At 37.7% G+C, this 17122-nt stretch overlaps 1 protein-coding gene across 1 annotated transcript in view; it reads left to right on the forward strand.

Moving 5' to 3' along the window:
- The window catches only part of GALNTL6 (polypeptide N-acetylgalactosaminyltransferase like 6), a 512334-nt gene that overhangs the window by 137469 nt on the left and 357743 nt on the right, over window positions 1-17122 (forward strand). The window lies entirely within an intron of this gene.

A 17122-nucleotide genomic window follows, 5' to 3' on the forward strand; every position in this document is an offset into this window, starting at 1 on the left:
TTTTCTACATGTAAAGCATACCTGCTTATGGTGTGCTGTGATGAATTAGGTAACACCAAATTGAAATGGAAGCCAGTAAATCTTACCTGTGACAAAAAAGCAATTACTTATTCTTTGTAAAACTGTATTTATGTTTATTGTACGCAAGCAGTATAAGACGTGATAGACCTGGCTGTTTTTATCCTTTCTTTCAAGTATTGTGATTTTCTGAATGATGTAGCAGGAGCCTTTATGGCTCTTGGTGATCTTTACCAGATTTTTAAGTATTCTTTTTGTTTTAGCAATGGAAAATAGGCCTAATCCTGCTTCTTTGAAAGTCCACAGCAACATTTTAATTCAGGTTAGCTGAAGCAACTCAGATAATTTAAACAGATTAGTTGATGACATTATTATTAAACTCTCCAAATTCATTATTACAAGTATTGTTTGTCTGTAAATCTCAAAGTGTTTAAAAGACAAGTTTACAAGAGGGGTGCTGGTGCCTAAATGTCCCTGAAGGCATCTAAATCAAGCATTTAAATGTCAATGTATTCATACCTCACCTGTCAAGTACTGAGAAGAAAACTGCTTTGGATTTTTAGTTTCAAATTCCATAGCTGATAATTTGCTGCTTCTCAGCATTTGCATGGCTTACAAAATGTGACCAGTGAGCTGACCTGCAAGGAACCTGTTTGAATCATTGGCCTTATTTGTGAAAACAAGTGTATATGCAGCATGGATACTCATGTCCCCTATTCTGTGGTGATATGCAGAGGATGTCCTTAAATGAGCTGATGAGAAAAGAGCTGCCAGAAAAGATGGTGTAAAATGGTTTTGCTTAAAATATTTTGCTAAAATACTGGAGGGACTGGAGTCACACCTCCTCCCTTTTCTAAGGGATTTACATTCAGGTTTTCATGCTAACCAGTTGTCTAGTCCTTTCAGCGACTTTCATGATGGAGCTGCTCTATTTAGAATTAAGTACTTAAATATCTTTTAAGCCAGAGAGAACTCTGTAACCTAGTGATTAAGGCAGCCCTTTGGGATGGGAAATCGGGCTTCCAGATTCCACAACAATGAACATTTCAGTATTCTAAATTCAGCATTCATTAGAGCAGGGACTGGAACTTGGTCCTCCCTCCTCCCAAGTGAATACCCTAATCATGGAGCTATGGCAATTCCTACGTTTTCAATGTGATCCAGGGAGTATCTCAGGATTCCTTGTGGTGCCAGGGAGGCGTGCTACGAGGGTATGAGGATGAATGCAGAATCTGTTATCACGAGCTGGCTGTGACACTCTTCTGAAAGTGGGAAGCAAGTATTCAGACGCCCTTTAGTTGAAGGGGTTTTGAACCTGTGCTTTCTGTTCTCTCATGTGCACGTTGTAATCAGCGAGCAACCGGGTAAAACAGCAGCTCCATCACACATGTTTTGAAAGAATCGGTGCTGCTTACTTTTCAGAAGGAAGCTCAGGACCCTGTTTCAGAAAGTTCCAGAGTTACAAATCAGGGGATAAATGCCTTCCTCTGCCAGAAGTGAGCTGCTTGAGCCTGTGGAAGGGAAAGGACTCGGCTTTCTTGTCAGCCTTCCATAGTGACTACTATAGATGCCCTGTGCTCAGTGTGCTGACTGTAGTGAACAGCTTTCCTAGACACCACGTTCTCCGTATACATCATGAAAGTGTCACGATCAGGTACATACACATAAACTTGTAGCCTTGTCTAAAAATAGAGGTACATTGTGCAATAGGTTTGATTTAAAGAGAGAATTATACATTATTTTATAGAAACGTCAAGTTTTGAAATACTACATAAAAAAAGAACTCTCTATATAATCTTCCCTATCATTAAAACCAGCAAATTAGTTAAGTGAAGAAATGATAATTGCAAGTGATTTGTATGGCATAAGTGTGTGCTGCTTTGTAAAAATAATTGCAGTTCTTGTGCCAAATACTTTTAAATCTCTAATTGATTTTTAATATTTTTGACAGGAGGTTCCTTCTGTGAGCTTTAACAATTAATATTGTAATAGAGCAATCTAGGGACTTCCATGATTTAGCTCAAACAGTTTATACTCTAATACATTGTAGAATTTGCACTCAGTTACTGTAAGTAGAACTGGTGAAATGTCTATTAAGTTTGTTCAATATTTCTCAATATAATTTTCAATTTTAAGTGGTTTATGACACTGTTGAGCAAAAGGCATAATGGTTGGAATTCCTGATGTGAGATACCTGCATCAGGTTGAATATTTGGAGGGAAATTTTCAGGCAAAATGCATGTTTCAGAAACCTCAAGTAGGGAAAACAGTGTTTTGCTTATTTATACATATTATTTTACTTTAAATAGTCTTACTGGCCTCATACTTTGAAGCAGGAAGGTGAAATTACATGGAGAAGGGATTTCTATCGAATCAATGCTTATTGTCTGCTTCATAGGCCCAAATTTGGACAAGTTTTAAGACTTTTAATAGCACCACTTTTCACGTTCCTGATGAAAATTTTTCTCACCTTCGTAGGTAGCTCTTCAGAGATCTTTTTGTCACTTCACATCATTAACCCTGACCCATGGAGCATCAGAGCAGAATCCTATGGACTAGTAGGTGGGAAAGGTGGAGAGAAACACATCGTGGTCCCTGCTGAGGGAAGCTTAGAATTGAAAATGTAGCACACGAGGTCTGTGTCATAAGTGACATGGGGAAAGGAGGGGAGGAAAATGGGCATAGAATCTGATAAGATTAGGAGACGGGTATGGGGGAAAGAAGCTGGGACTGAATTTATAAAGGAAAGGCACCAGAACGAAGAGAAGTTAAGAGTGGGAAGAGAATTTGTACAATTTGATCTGGTGATGGTAGCACTGTGGTGGGTGAGGTATTCTGGAAACAGCGCAGTGAAAGCGGGATGAAGTACAGATAAGAAAAGCAGCCGATGACTTTGTGGAGTCTTGATTTCACCTGTGTTGCTGGAGATCAGATTTGGGAGGTATTTTGAATTAATCCCCTTTTCTCCATGTTACAAGATCTGATTCAAAAATAGTCATTAAGCATTAAAGATCATTTGCATTCTGGACACTACCAAAGAACGTGTTTTAAGTTCCAGAATAAAGTTGCCTCCTAAGCAGGGCCACAGTAGACATAGAAAGGAAAAGATAAAAGAGAAATTATTTTAGCTTGATGAAACTTATCATCAGTCCCGCTGGTCCTGCCCTTGTCCCTGGAGCCGTTAGGAACCATTAATATTAGGTATATATTCAAATGTATGGATGGTACCTTATTGGCTGATGGCTTATTTGATTGCAGATGAGGCTGTAAATTTATTTGTATGACAGATACGGCTACAAGGTGTAGCTCTTTCAGCATGAATTTTAATTTGGTAGACATAAGATGTCTGTTTTCTCATCTGATTTAGGAGTAGAGATACACACTTGAAATTGATTATTTGGAATGTTGATGCTATGGGAATCTCAAAATAGTTTAAAATGGGAAATAACATCTGTCTATTTATGAGTTCCCAGAGGAGGCAACTCTCTTTTCCTTGCCTAGTTTCAGGGGTAAGTTCTAGCAAAATTCAGTGTTCATCAATAATAATTATTCATTGTCTTTAAATGTACTGAGAGTGCTTTGAAAATGATACATCTAATCTACAAACTTCAAGCTTAACAAATATGGTTCCTTAAGATTTCCTTGAAGTACAGGATCCAGAGGTTGGGTGAGTTCATCTTTCTTCTTCATTTGGGAATGCTCATTCCCATGAGTTTTACCTCATAGAGTGTAAGCAATACCTTGCTGAATCCATACTGCCATCACCTGGAAACAAAACTGCACATTTCCTTGCTATGAAGAGGTGTGTGGGTGTTTGGATATTTCCCCTCTCCTTATCCACTCCAAGTGATGAAGTTGTTAGTTTGTATTTGTTGTGTATCTGAAGCCATAGTTGATAAGGTTTGTACATTTCCTGTGTTACATTTTCTGAACTCTTAGAACCTTATTTTGTAAAAAGAAAGATACTCAATATATTTTCATAAAAATCTAGGTGCTAATGAGGAGGCTTTAACCATGTGCATTGTGATAATTAGCATTATTGACTTGCTTCAATACCCTAAATATGTTTTCTGCCTAGACATCACAATCGCTTAGGTTACCTTCTTCGAACGTTTAGTGTATGGCCTTGTTTCTTAGTTGAGAAGAGTTGACAACGTTTCCTTTTCTGTAGAAGAGGTAGGAGTTGCTTCTTTTCATTGTTTCTGTCAGTTCGCTGTAAGCATTTGGAATACATTGATTTTGCACAGGTTGAAAATTAGGCCAAAATTGGTGCCTTTTGCCTTGTTTAATGTAATGTTTATTGTAAACATAAATTATGCTAAACTGCTAATTTTCAATTACTTTATCAATCATTAGGCAATGTAATAATGTTGCTTTAGTTTGCATTTGACAGTTCTAGACAGATTTTCTGCATAATTTTGAGCCCTGAAAACCAGAAACTTTTTATAAATGAGCTTTTGAAAATGAGCTGGAGTATTTTCTTTTAAAATGTGACGGAAGCATTTCATATTTAACATAATTAGCACAATTAATTTGTTAACAAGTTTTAGGGTTTGTTTAAAGATAAAATGAAAGGAATTTGTGCACTAAAAATCAGTAAAGATGGAACAGTATATCAGTGGGTGATAACTCAGGTCCTGGAATGCAATTTAAGGAAAAATTACACTAAGGATGAAAAAAATTGAGTATTTAAAAGAAAACTGCACCACTGTTCCAAAGCACTGAGCACTGACTGTGGTTGCCTAGGGAGGTTTTGAAATCTCCACCCTTGGAGATACTGAAAATCCATCTGGGCAACCTGCTCTAGGTGGCCCTGCTTGAGCAGGGGAGTTGGACCAGATGACCTCCACAGGTCCTGCCCAGCCTCAGCCATTCTGTGAGTCTGTAATAACCAGGTGTTAAGCCTGTATTGCTTGGAGGCTAGATTTTGGACTGGATAAGATCCTTGAAGTCCAAAAGATAGGTGCAAAAACTTGTATTAAACAAACAAACAAACGAACCTGCCCCCCACCAAAAAAACCCCAAACTCCACCGCATTTTGGCTTATTTATTTTTAATGATCTAGCTTAACCAGTATTCATGGCTTTTATTTTCTTTCGCAAGCGTTCAGAGCACAGGTGAAGCTAATTCAATCTAAGGAATTAATCTCTCTACTCTGACTAGTCTTGGTTTTCTCAGTGGCTTGAAAGTGAGGCAAATACAGCTTAAGCCAGATCTTCGCATAATTTAGAAAAAGTTTTAGTTTACTTCATAATTTATTTATTTGGGGAAATTGTATACCTCAAGAGAATGGTAATGGGATGTATAATCTGTCACCTTGAAATAACCAGTGTAAATAAGGTCACCATGATTAGTGATCAGAACTTTTTTGGCATTGCAGTGCATCACTGAATACCTTTGTGAAATGAGATTGGTCTCAGTCCAGTTCACAGACTTCCAATGGATTTTTTTTGCCTCAGGAAACATCAGCTTTTGCTGACAGTTTCCACAGACAGATCAAGAACTTCTGTGGTAAATTTGTTTGAGAAGAGAGCTGCAGGTGTAATGTGTTTAGGTATGTTTTGATTCTGCCTGATGCTATATCTTTGTAAAGTAGGTTGTTTCAGGGTCACCAGGTTAGAGAATGTCTCTAGGTTTTGTTTGCTTTTAGAAATAAGTATGTTACTAACTTTAAGCAAAGATCTATAATTTTTAATGGTGACTTATCTTAATATTTTTCTATTATAACAAATCAATTAGCTTTGAAACAATGTGGTTAAAACTTTATTGCTAATAATGTTTAATTGCACACAGAAAGCTGATTTGAATTCTAAGCTTCTCTGCTTTTTCTTCTGCTTTTTTAAAGACTTTTACAGATTTATTTAATTTTTTTTATAATTAGGTTCTGTCAAAAATCTTGAGTTAGTAAGCCCTTGAATTAGTAAAAATCAAGAATACGAATGGCAAAATATCCTAATTACAGGGTGTGAATAAGCATGATTTTCCTGAGAATTTTACTTGGAGATTTGTTAAGAAAAAATCCTCTTCCATATGTACTGTGAGGCTGATGAATTAATATGTACTATGAAGGCTGATGTGACGCGTAACTGTAGCAACTTACTGGAACAAGCCTCTGTGGCTTCTCCCACCCCATCTATTGGATTCTTCAACAGAGAAACTACAGAGTTAATTTTTGCATGTCAGGGTCTGAAGTACCAGCTCGTACTGCTTTCCTGCTGCCAACCATTCTAGACAATAAAATTGCGACATTTTTTTAAACACTTATAGCAATGAAAGAATATAATTGACAGGTTATGCATAGATAATTGTTATTTTGGATAGGAACATAAGCATATGAAGAAAGGGTCTTTTAAACTAAATACTCATGAAAAATTAAACTCATTTTGCATTCAGTTCATTCATTCCAGGTAAGAGATTAAAAACCTCAGGGTTTGTGAGTTTGAAAAATGAGGTTTAAAAGCTCATAAAAAAAAATGCTGAATGATTTCTCCTGCTCCCCACACAGTATGTATAACCTCCTCCTTCTGTAACCGAACATGCTCGCTGTTGCCTGTCGTTTCATTCCTTCGCATGTGATGGAGCCATTGAAGATCTTTGTTGTGTTCTTCAGGTAATACTTTCATCCTAGTCCAGGCAACGCTGCTGTGTTCGTTGCAGTACTCATCTTGCCATCGTATCTTAAGAAACAATTATACAAAGACATCATTAGGTGTCATAAGCTTTTTCCATGCAGATATAATAAATACTTGATTTGATGGAGGGGACTTCATTGCAATATATTATCCATCAAAGTCATTGGTAATTACAACTTACCCTGAGACTTTTCAGAATGTAGCTGAGTAACAGAAATACAAGCAAGGTCATTGTCCTCTTGTGCATGAAAAGTATGAGATATTGTTAAACTCTGTGCTGCTGATTCCACAAACATGTACTGTCCAAACAAGATAACTGTTTGCATAGTTTTGGACTGTGCAGAAAGAGAATTTCAAGGGTCAGTGGAAGCTCCTCTATTAAATCTTTCTCCTCATCCTCAATGCTAACTTTTATGTCTCATCTCCTGGTCTGTCCCGTCTTTTTCCACTCTTGACCCTGAAAGATCTTAGATAGACCTTAATTATTCCCATTAAAAGTTCTAAAATGATCACAATAAAATGTTTGATAACCATATTAAAGAGGGTACCTTGAATGTTACTTGTTAACTTATTTTGCTTAGTTTGTAGCCGAAACATATACAGTATGTGAAGATTTTTCTGTCATATATGTATGCTCAAAGAGCAAATAATAGATTTTTGTAATTTTTCTGCAGAGATTTTTGTGATCTAAATGTGAAGTTGAAGGTTAAGCTCCCTATACTTTTCCTGCCTGCATGATATATACATAGTCTTGTACTCATCGGTTGCGCTTCTTCATTTCTATCCTTTTTTGTACTCACCTTCTACTGACTAATTCTTTGCTGACGCATGTCAGCCAATAAAGCTTCTCTCTCAAGTTGATTCAGGTCTTTATAGAAGCAGACAGTTAAAAAACATTGCTTCAGCCACTTCCTTTTAAAATAAAATTGTCGTTAAACTGTGTGTGCCCCAAAGGCCCATAACATCCAGGATAGTGATTTGATTTTTCCAAACATTTATGCCGTTCCGTTTTGTGCCAATGCAAACTTGCATTCATACCTATAATAAATATGCTAACTGTGATGTGTACAACATTTCTGGAATAGAAGGAAGAAATCATACACACCTGCCAAAACATATAAGCCTTTATTTGCAGAACTCGAATAAATTATTGCAGTCCAAGTCTATAACAACATAGCAAGAAACATTAATCCACTTCTCCATGTAGTACTCTGTCTCCTGACTGCTATTATCCAGCTATATGGTTGTCCAGATTTTCAATATAGTGTGTAGGAGTGAAATAAGGATTATTTAAACCATCAGGACAGACTACCCAGTTTTTTTTTTTTTTTATGAGTTAAGTTGCAGCTCATATTTTATGATATTTGTGATTCAGTCATTGTGGATCTGAAAACAGGTATGGTGCTCTTCCGTTTCTTCAAGAGATTGTTCATTTTTTTTGAAAGATAAGGCTTTTCTTTCAAGTCCTCAGTGTGTGACAGAGTCTTGCAACTGTTGAACTTTGGAAAGATACTGAAAGTCAATGCCATGCAGAATGAAGAGCTAAAAGGTCCTTGAGAAAAACTGTTGCAATGTGGCTAACTAGCATACAGGAATCTCTGGGACTTACTAGTTGCAAATAGCTTCCCCAGGTAAGCTTCCTTAATGTTGCAGTACAGTGCAAAAAGTGCTTATAAAAGGCACATTGAAGCTAAATGCATTCCAGATAGTTTTAATTATTTTATTATTGCTCTAATACTGAATTTGAGGAAGAGGCTAACTGAAGATTAATACTTCATCCACCTTCAAGTAGTTCTTGATGTATGTCTACTCGCAGTTCTCTGTTAATTTAAAAAAGGAAAAACCTGTGAAAGTAATTTTGAGAGTATTTCTTTATTCTTTCTTATATAATTTTAAATAAATTCTCTGTATCAGCGGTAACTAAGAGTACATAATTAAGATAAGTAGTTATCATACTTCTAGACATAAACCCCACATTTAAGTAAGCCCATACATCAGACAGTCCTCTCCTAATCAATATCAGAATTGGGGTGGGGGTGGGGATGAAAAGCAAGAGAGGTTTTGTAATGGTGGAAATAGGGTGAGGATGAATAATAGCATGATTACTATTGAGAGATGCAGATTATGCTATAAGGCTCGGGCTGTGGAAGACAGAGATGCAGCTCTGAGATAAACTTCCCTGTATATCACTCTTTATGTATACGCAAGAACAGTGCGGCTGCTTCACAGATTTTTTTCTATGTATTAACCCCCAAGCTGTAAATATGAAAATAGTGCAAAGTGAGAAGTAAATCTGAAGGATAGAATTACCTTTAAAATAAGCTTTCGTCTAGCAGTATATAGCTTCTTTCATTGATATGGTTCAACAAGGCCAAGTGCAAGGTCCTGCACCTGGGTTGGGGCAACCCCCAGTATCAATACAGGCTGGGGGATGAAGGGATTGAGAGCAGCCCTGCGGAGGAAGGACTTGGGGGTGCTGGTGGATGGAAAGCTGGACATGAGCCAACAATGTGCGCTTGCAGCCCAGAAGGCCAACCGAATCCTGGGCTGCATCACAAGAAGCGTGGCCAGCAGGTCGAGGGAGGTGATTCTGCCCCTCTGCTCTGCTCTGGTGAGACCCCAACTGGAGTGCTGCATCCAGCTCTGGGGCCCTCAGCACAAGAAGGACATGGAGCTTTTGGAGCGGGTCCAGAGGAGGGCCACAAAAATGATGTGAGGGCTGGAGCACCTCTCCTGCAAGGACAGGCTGAGAGAGCTGGGGTTGTTCAGCCTGGAGAAGAGAAGGCTGCGAGGAGACCTTATTGAGGCCTTTCAGTACTTCAAGGGGGTCTATATAGGAAGGATGGGGACAATCATTTTAGCAGGGCTTGTTGCGATAGGACAAGGAGTAATGTTTTTAAAGTAAAAGAGGATAGATTCAGACTAGATATAAGGAAGAAATTATTTACCATGAAGGTGGTGAAGCACTGGAACAGGTTGCCCAGAGAGGTAGTGGAGGCCCCATCCCTAGAAACATTCAAGGTCAGGTTGGCTGGGGCTCTGAGCAACCTGATGTAGATAAAGCTGTCCCTGCTCACTGCAGGGGGGTTGGGCTAGATGACCTCTAAAGGTCCCTTCCAACCCAAAGCATTCTCTGATTCTAAAATTATGAGGACCACTGCTCTTAACGGTTGCCAGAGCTGATGTGAACACAGTTCACCTATTAAATGCCTTGTGTCTTTTTTGTGCTTTCATCATAACTATTTCTGATCTGCCTTTCAAGCTGACCTGTTTGTGGAGTCACATGTTTGACAGACATTGTAGGCAGTGGCATTTCACAAGTGAATTACTTTGTCACTGGAATCAGTGCTACTGTTCTCCTAATCTATTGTTATCCTCTGTCTTCATGTCTCTGAACTACTTACATTCTTGAAAGTTGCCATGTTAATAAAGCAAATCAGAGCACACAGACTTAGCAATTGTTTCTTCCATTAACAAGCACTTTGTGGTGTTGGGTAGTGTATTTTTTATATTGCAATAGGAATGCTGAATAGAAGCTGCAGTTCTGCTTCTTAGAGGTGCTTGGGACTGTCGTCTACAGATGTTGGCTTTCAAGTGCTTTGAATTCCCGCTTTTGAATGTCAGACTTCACTGTTACAGCAGACATCTCTTTACACCTCAGTCTTTTTTTTCCACTCAGTCATTTGTTGAGGAATCTTCCAGTCTTCTTGCTCTTTTTTTGTCCCCGGTAGTGGAATGGACTCCATTTTGCAAGGAAACACACCATTTAAAAAACAAAGTGGGGAGGTGTCCCTGTTATTGCTCTGCTGCTGAAAGTTATCCAGTTCCCTATCATCAGCTCCTGAGTAAATGGACGTCCAGAGTTAATGGTCATGCTGGTAGGAAACATATTATTCCAGTACAGAAAAGCTGTTAAGTGCTGAAAGCTCTTGATTCTTCTGTCGCGGTTTCCCAGAAGGAGAATGTCTGCTACCTGTCAAGCTTCTGATACAAGATGGGTACTGTAAATTGCAGAGAGGGTTTTGATCATAAATAGCCCTCATGTATCAAAACCAAATTCATAACCTGAGACAAGGCATCTTGGAAACTCCCATGAACATAATGCTTCTTTCTTTGGATACAGAAAATTAAGATTCTGGAACTCAGTTAAATTATTGCCATTGGCAAAGTATTCCTGTCATATTTTGTGATTTTAATTTTTTATTTTAGGATTGCCATAGTGCCCAGAAGTCCCAGTCTCGAAGCATATTCCTGTCATAGGCAGAATAAGGCTCCAAGAGCAGCTCTTGCTTCCCTTTTTATCATCTTCACTAAAAATGCTAAAACCTATGTAACATTCAATGTTATCCTGTTTTCCTCATGTTGTCTACCATGATGAAGTGTTTATACCGATTCTCAGTTGTTGATCAGGGCATTAATAACTGATTTTAAGTCATTTTGTTATTGCTGCAGAAAAAGTAATATAATGTGATGTACTTTATTGCTCATAAGACCCTGCAAGCAGTATTCTTAATAAAACTTGGTAATTATAATTATCAACACTGAAGTAAGCAAGCAGGGCTCTAATTATAATCCAAAAGCTATAATCTGTTGTAAAAAGCTGTCATTGTAACACAGAAATTTTAAGAGTTGAGTCTCATTTTGAAAGATCTAAATAATTGCACCAGTAGTCTCTATGACAGGTTTACGATTAAGAAAATGGTTGAAAAGTGTGCCCCACTGAAAACCCAGTCCAGTATCCATTTCCAGTAGGTTTATGGTATCACAGTCTGAAGTTTTATTCAGTAGATATTCCCTTAAAATTATTCAGTCTTTTTTTTTTTTTCTCAATTTGATATACCGAAACGTCTTGTATGCTAACATTAATAGGAATTAAGGATAAGAGTTTAAACCGGTGTCTTATCCACTATCTTGGACAGGGCTGGAAAGACCAGGGAAGATAGCTAATGAGAGAATCTGTAATGAACTTCTAATACTAATACAAGGCAACTCTTTCTTGATTTAGAGGTCAGTTTGTCTTGAAGCATTGGAGTTGGCAGTTGTCATTGTTTTCATTCCAGCAACTAACTTTTGAGACTAGCCTGCATTTTTAATATAAAGTTTTTAGATAGAAATATGAAAAATGTCCCAGTATCATAAAAAACACCTTGAGACTAAACAACTGAAATTTTTAAATCAAAAGGCTCTGAGATTCAAAATGTAGAGGTTCCGTGATACTCATGGAAAGGCATAATTTATTTTCATTACATAAAATCTGCATTAGATAGAAAGCTGTGGATCATTCAGGAATGTGACGGCTGAGGGTAGAAGTATTTTCTCATGAGACTATAGTGATGGTATCAGAGAAGGAAATAAGGCATCTGCAGAATTCTGATAAAGAAAATGGTATATCTTGATGATTTTAAGCCTGTGGAAAAAGCTTGTCTATTCTATCTCAACAGTCACTAAAGCAGCTGAACTCATTATTGAAAGGCTGACCTATCTGCTGTACAGCCTATTCAGTTCTGTATCTTTCAGGAACTTTTTTAAAAGGATCATGGATGTACTCTGTATCATAAGCTTCAGTCTCAACATCACTGGGTTTTTGGTACAGTGATTATGACTGAAAGACCTAAACCAAAAAAACCTCAAGTGGGATTTATTTTCTCCAGTGAAATTCTGCAGTTATCTGTTAATAATATTTAAAAAAAAAAAAAAAAAAAATTACTGCCCTGGCACTAATGACTCAGTCACTATTTGTATTTCCTCTGTCTACAGTTCTTATTACAACTGCTAGTGCATGTTATTAATACTAATGTACATGTAAATAATAATATAAATATTATTATATATGAAGCTGGTAAGTTTTTGGTTTAAAATATACTAGAGGTTGTTTCAGTCAGGTAAAATTCTGTCAGCCAGACATGATTATTTTCTGTTGTTATTTGCTTATCTTCTTAGGTATAAGCCCATGGAAATTTAGTTAACCTCAGATAGGATCACGACATACAAGTCTCATCTGTGGATCATATGAATTAAATTAAGACATTCTGAATGACTGTTTCAACTCTAGAATCCCATTGACTAAATATGTTTTAGTTTTATTTTTCAGATTCCAACATAATCAGGATGATTGCATAGCATCACAATTAGGGCTTAACAAATTGTTTTTCAAAGGTTAAAATGGTTTATTTTGACACCCCTGATTTCACATGGTTTTTGGTTTTGGTTTTTGGGGTTTTTTTCATTTCAAGCAGTCTCAAATTTCTTTTCTGTTGTTTTGGGCAATGAACAAGAGGAAAAAAAAGGTAAGTATTCACACATGTGATCACCATGTCTGCATGCATAGTTGTCTGTTTTTTCATACCACATGAGATGGAATTTTCCTAGTGATGATGGCAGGAGTAGGGATATCAGTTTCTAGGTCAGTGACAGAAAAAACTCAATTGGAAATAACATTTCTGTATGTTCTCTCCTTCTCTACTTGTCAGCATGTATAGGGCATATTCTTTTCTCTTGCTCTTTTTTTCTCCTTTGCTTTCTGGGGCATCCACTGCACCTGGACTCCCCTCTGGAATCTGATCTGCTCACTACTGTTAGCACTGCACTACAGGTGTGAATAATGCTAGTGAGCAGGTGGGGAATTGCTGAAGGTGTCTTCTCGCTTTCTGTCCCACACTTAGTTGCTAGATCCTGGTGTGGCTGAGAGCTAGACAGACCATCAGTTCTGAACCCTGAGCTTGTCCAATGAATTGCATTCTGCTGCATGCGTTTCTTTCATCTTTTCTGCAACATACAGGAGGTGTCTGTGAGTATTCATAAATTTTACTGTACTTGTAATAATCATTCACTGTGCCCTGTTTACACTATATCAAATGAAACTTAAAAATCAATGATATGATGAAGGAACACGTTATTTAGCCTGTATGTTTAGGCAAAAGCAAATACATACAAATGAAGTATAGACATGTAATGCAGACTGGTAGTGCAATTAATATGGATTACAGTCAAAAGAGTATATTTACAATTACTTGCTATCACAGAAATACACATTATTTTCATCACCAATATTCACACTTTATTATCTTTAGAAGTTCACGTATTTGTCACGATGTATAAGACCTTTAATAATGCATGAAAGCTCTTGTGCTTCAGTTTAAAAATGCAATGGTGCATCATTGTTTGCAGATGATGCCAAACTGAGTAGGGAAGTGGACGCTTTGGAAAGGAGAGCTGCCCTGCAGGAAGACCTGGATAGACTGGAAGAGTGGGCTAACAAGAACCTCATGAAGTTCAACAAAGACAAATGTTAAGGTCTTGCACATGGGAAAACATAATCCAGGAGTGCAGTACAAGCTGGGATCTACCTGGCTGGGGAGCAGCTCTGTGGAAAGGGACCTGTGAGTCCTGGTGGACAACAAGCTCAATGTGAGTGAACAGTGTTCTGCTGTGGCAAAGAAAGCCAACAGGATGCATCAACAAGGGCATCATTAGCAGAGAGAGAGAAGTAATTATCCCACTCAGCATCTGTCAGGCCAAACCTGGAATACTGTGTTCAGTTTTGGTCCCTGCTATACAAAAAAGATGTGGACAGCCTGGAGAGTGTCCAGAGAAGGGCCACAAAGAAGGTCAAAGGGCTGGGAAGCCTGCCATATGAGAAAAGGCTGAGAGAACTGGGTTTGTTCAGCCTTGAGAAAAGAAGTCTTAGGGGAGACCTTATCACCATGTTCCAGTATGTCAACGGTGACTACAAAGAAGATAGACTCCTTTTTTACAAGGAGTCACATGGAAAAGACGAGCGGTAATGGGTACACGTTACTCCTGGGGAGATTCTGATTGGACACAAGAGGAAAATTTTTCACAATGAGAACAATCAGCCATTAGAATAATCTCTCCAGGGAAGTGGTGGATTCCCCAACATTGGACACTTTTAAGATTTGGCTGGGCGGGGTGCTGGGCTGTCTTGTGTAGACTGCTTTTGCCAAGACAGGTTGGACCAGATGATCCATGAGGTCCGTTCCAGCCTGGTATTCTATGATACTGTGATTTCTGTGATCTACTCTAGCAGAAAGAGAATGTCCATTTTATAGTTCCATAAACATTAATCATATGCAGATTTTTTTTAATTTACAATTTAATGTGTACCCCTGTAACAAAATCTACCAAGATTCAATGAGTTACTCTATGATAACAATTAACTCTATCATAAATAAAGGTCAGACATAACTTGAAAAATATGTATTATACACTATATATCTCTTATATATGCATATCATAGATGTGTGTAATATATAAAGACAAAAATCTGAAATAATTTGTCACATTAGGGTAATGTAGGTCTGTTACACAATTAATACCAATTTTAAAAATACCAGCTGTTTTAAGAAAAAAAATACAGTGGCCATGTCAAATACAGCTTTTGATGATAACCGTCATGCTTCAGTGCACATCCTCTGAAATCTGCCTTTTGTCTTTACATACTACCAACTCCTGTGCAAGTGAGAGCACAATTTGGGTTGTCCTGATATCCGCACAGGGAACTTGTGCTGCTATAAGCCTTAGACACTCAGAGGTGTTCAGGACAATTTGGAGGAAGAGCAGGTGGAGAGGATGAGATCTGCTAATTAGGGTTGTCACAGCCCAAAGTGGTATTATAGCAGTTAAGCTATTTACATGAATCCTGTTTAAAAGCTCTAACCCCACCCTCCAAATCCCTTACTCACTTGCTTGGCACATCTAAAAAGTAAATGTAAGTAAACTCTTCTGATTCTAGTTTAATTCAAACAGAAAGAGTGGATTTAACAATATGATTTGAGAGCATTGCACAGTTCTAACTAAAAGAAACGTATTCTCATAGCCAAAATTTAACCTGACTTGAGGAGGGACAAAAGTGATAAAAATCCAACTTTGACCAGAGTTCCAGAGGCTATGCGAGGGAAGCAGCAATAATATCTGGCAATTTGAAATTCATCATTCAAAACAGGTCCATATGTGTTTCTGCCTAGCCTACAACCACGTGGTCACAGGGCTGTTGGTCTGAATTGTTCTGAAAACCTCAGTCTAAACAGAGAAGCATTAGTTGTTTCTGTTCTGGGTTTCTGGCCACTCCTGTAGTCTTAGGACTCTGGTCCATCATCCTTCCTTTAAACAAATTGACTGCAGCATTTCAACTCTGAAATCGGTGTCTTGGGTCTCCCACGTGTCCACCCCACGCTCGCTCACACATATATTCCCTCAGCATCTGATGATACTCAGGCATCAAGTTCAACCCATTTGTGGATACAGTAGATAGCAAACAGTGTAGGCACAGCAGAGGAACTTTCTAGCAATAGCCAATTTTCAAAGCACTTGAAGAAAGATATTTAAAAAATACACTTACAGTTCAAGCTGAGTGTTTGAATTGGGCAGAGAGGGCACCTTGCCCTTTATTCTCCAATATATGTCATCAATACATGACATGTGGTGTCAGTAAAAAACATCCTCTTCCTTTAAAAGCAATCTCTCTCTTTATTTCCACAAGTTGAGCTGGGAAATTCAACTCTCCCTCTTTAGTCCCACTCATCCCATCTGTGCAAAGAAAATGTGTTGCTCCAGGGAACAGATGGAGTCAGTGGTTGCACTTTGTGTGTTGTGGTGTGGGCTCCCTATCCTGGATTAGTCACGTTCCTTGAGTAGGGTACTTTTCTGCAGTATAATATAGCAAGCGCTATTGTGTGAGTTTACTAGATATTCAGCATATAATAAAAAATAGAGGTCAGAGTACTCTTCAACCAGGCTCCATTCTGCCTCACCAGAATTTCTGGTTTTGGATGGATTTAATTTTAATAGTATCTACCTAAATGCTATATATGCCTATGTGTGTGCTCACAATTTTCTTTAGTTTTGCTTTTTAATTATATATCTGCTCTGGGGAAAAAAGTTAACAAACCGTTCTAAAAATAGAAAATCCACCCCTTGTAATTTGACTTTAAAAATGTTTGCAGTCCCAGAAAGCACAGTATTCACCATGCAGAAATTAGTTTCAAGAGAAATTTATGATCAAAAGAATCCTTTTCAGCTCGTTAAACAAGGATAGATTAAAAAAGGTCTAGAAACAAATGCGTAAGGATAGTGTATGGACGGTATCACAGATTTAACATTCATCCCTTGGGTGAAGTCAAAGTTTCTATGAGAGTCTGCTATGAGACTTGATTGAGATTTGCTGTTTAGAGCAGCCACAAAGGAAACATGAAAAAACTTTCAAGAGTATATGAATCATCAGTAGCTATGTTCCAATACTACAGCTGTTTAGAGAAGACTTAGGTTTTCTTCTTACAACTATGAAGTTATTTTAAGATAGACTTCTACATCTTCTGAGTTTAGGTTAAGTATTATATTAAATTTAAAGCATTAACAAAAATACCTTCTTTTGTAGAAAAAATACATTTATTTTATCAGTGGAATAAAACTTCCACCTTTTTTTAGTACAGATGGATTTATTTTTCTTCTGAGAA

The sequence above is a fragment of the Pelecanus crispus genome, chromosome 4 (genome assembly GCF_030463565.1).
Source record: "Pelecanus crispus isolate bPelCri1 chromosome 4, bPelCri1.pri, whole genome shotgun sequence".
Classification (NCBI taxonomy): domain Eukaryota; kingdom Metazoa; phylum Chordata; class Aves; order Pelecaniformes; family Pelecanidae; genus Pelecanus; species Pelecanus crispus.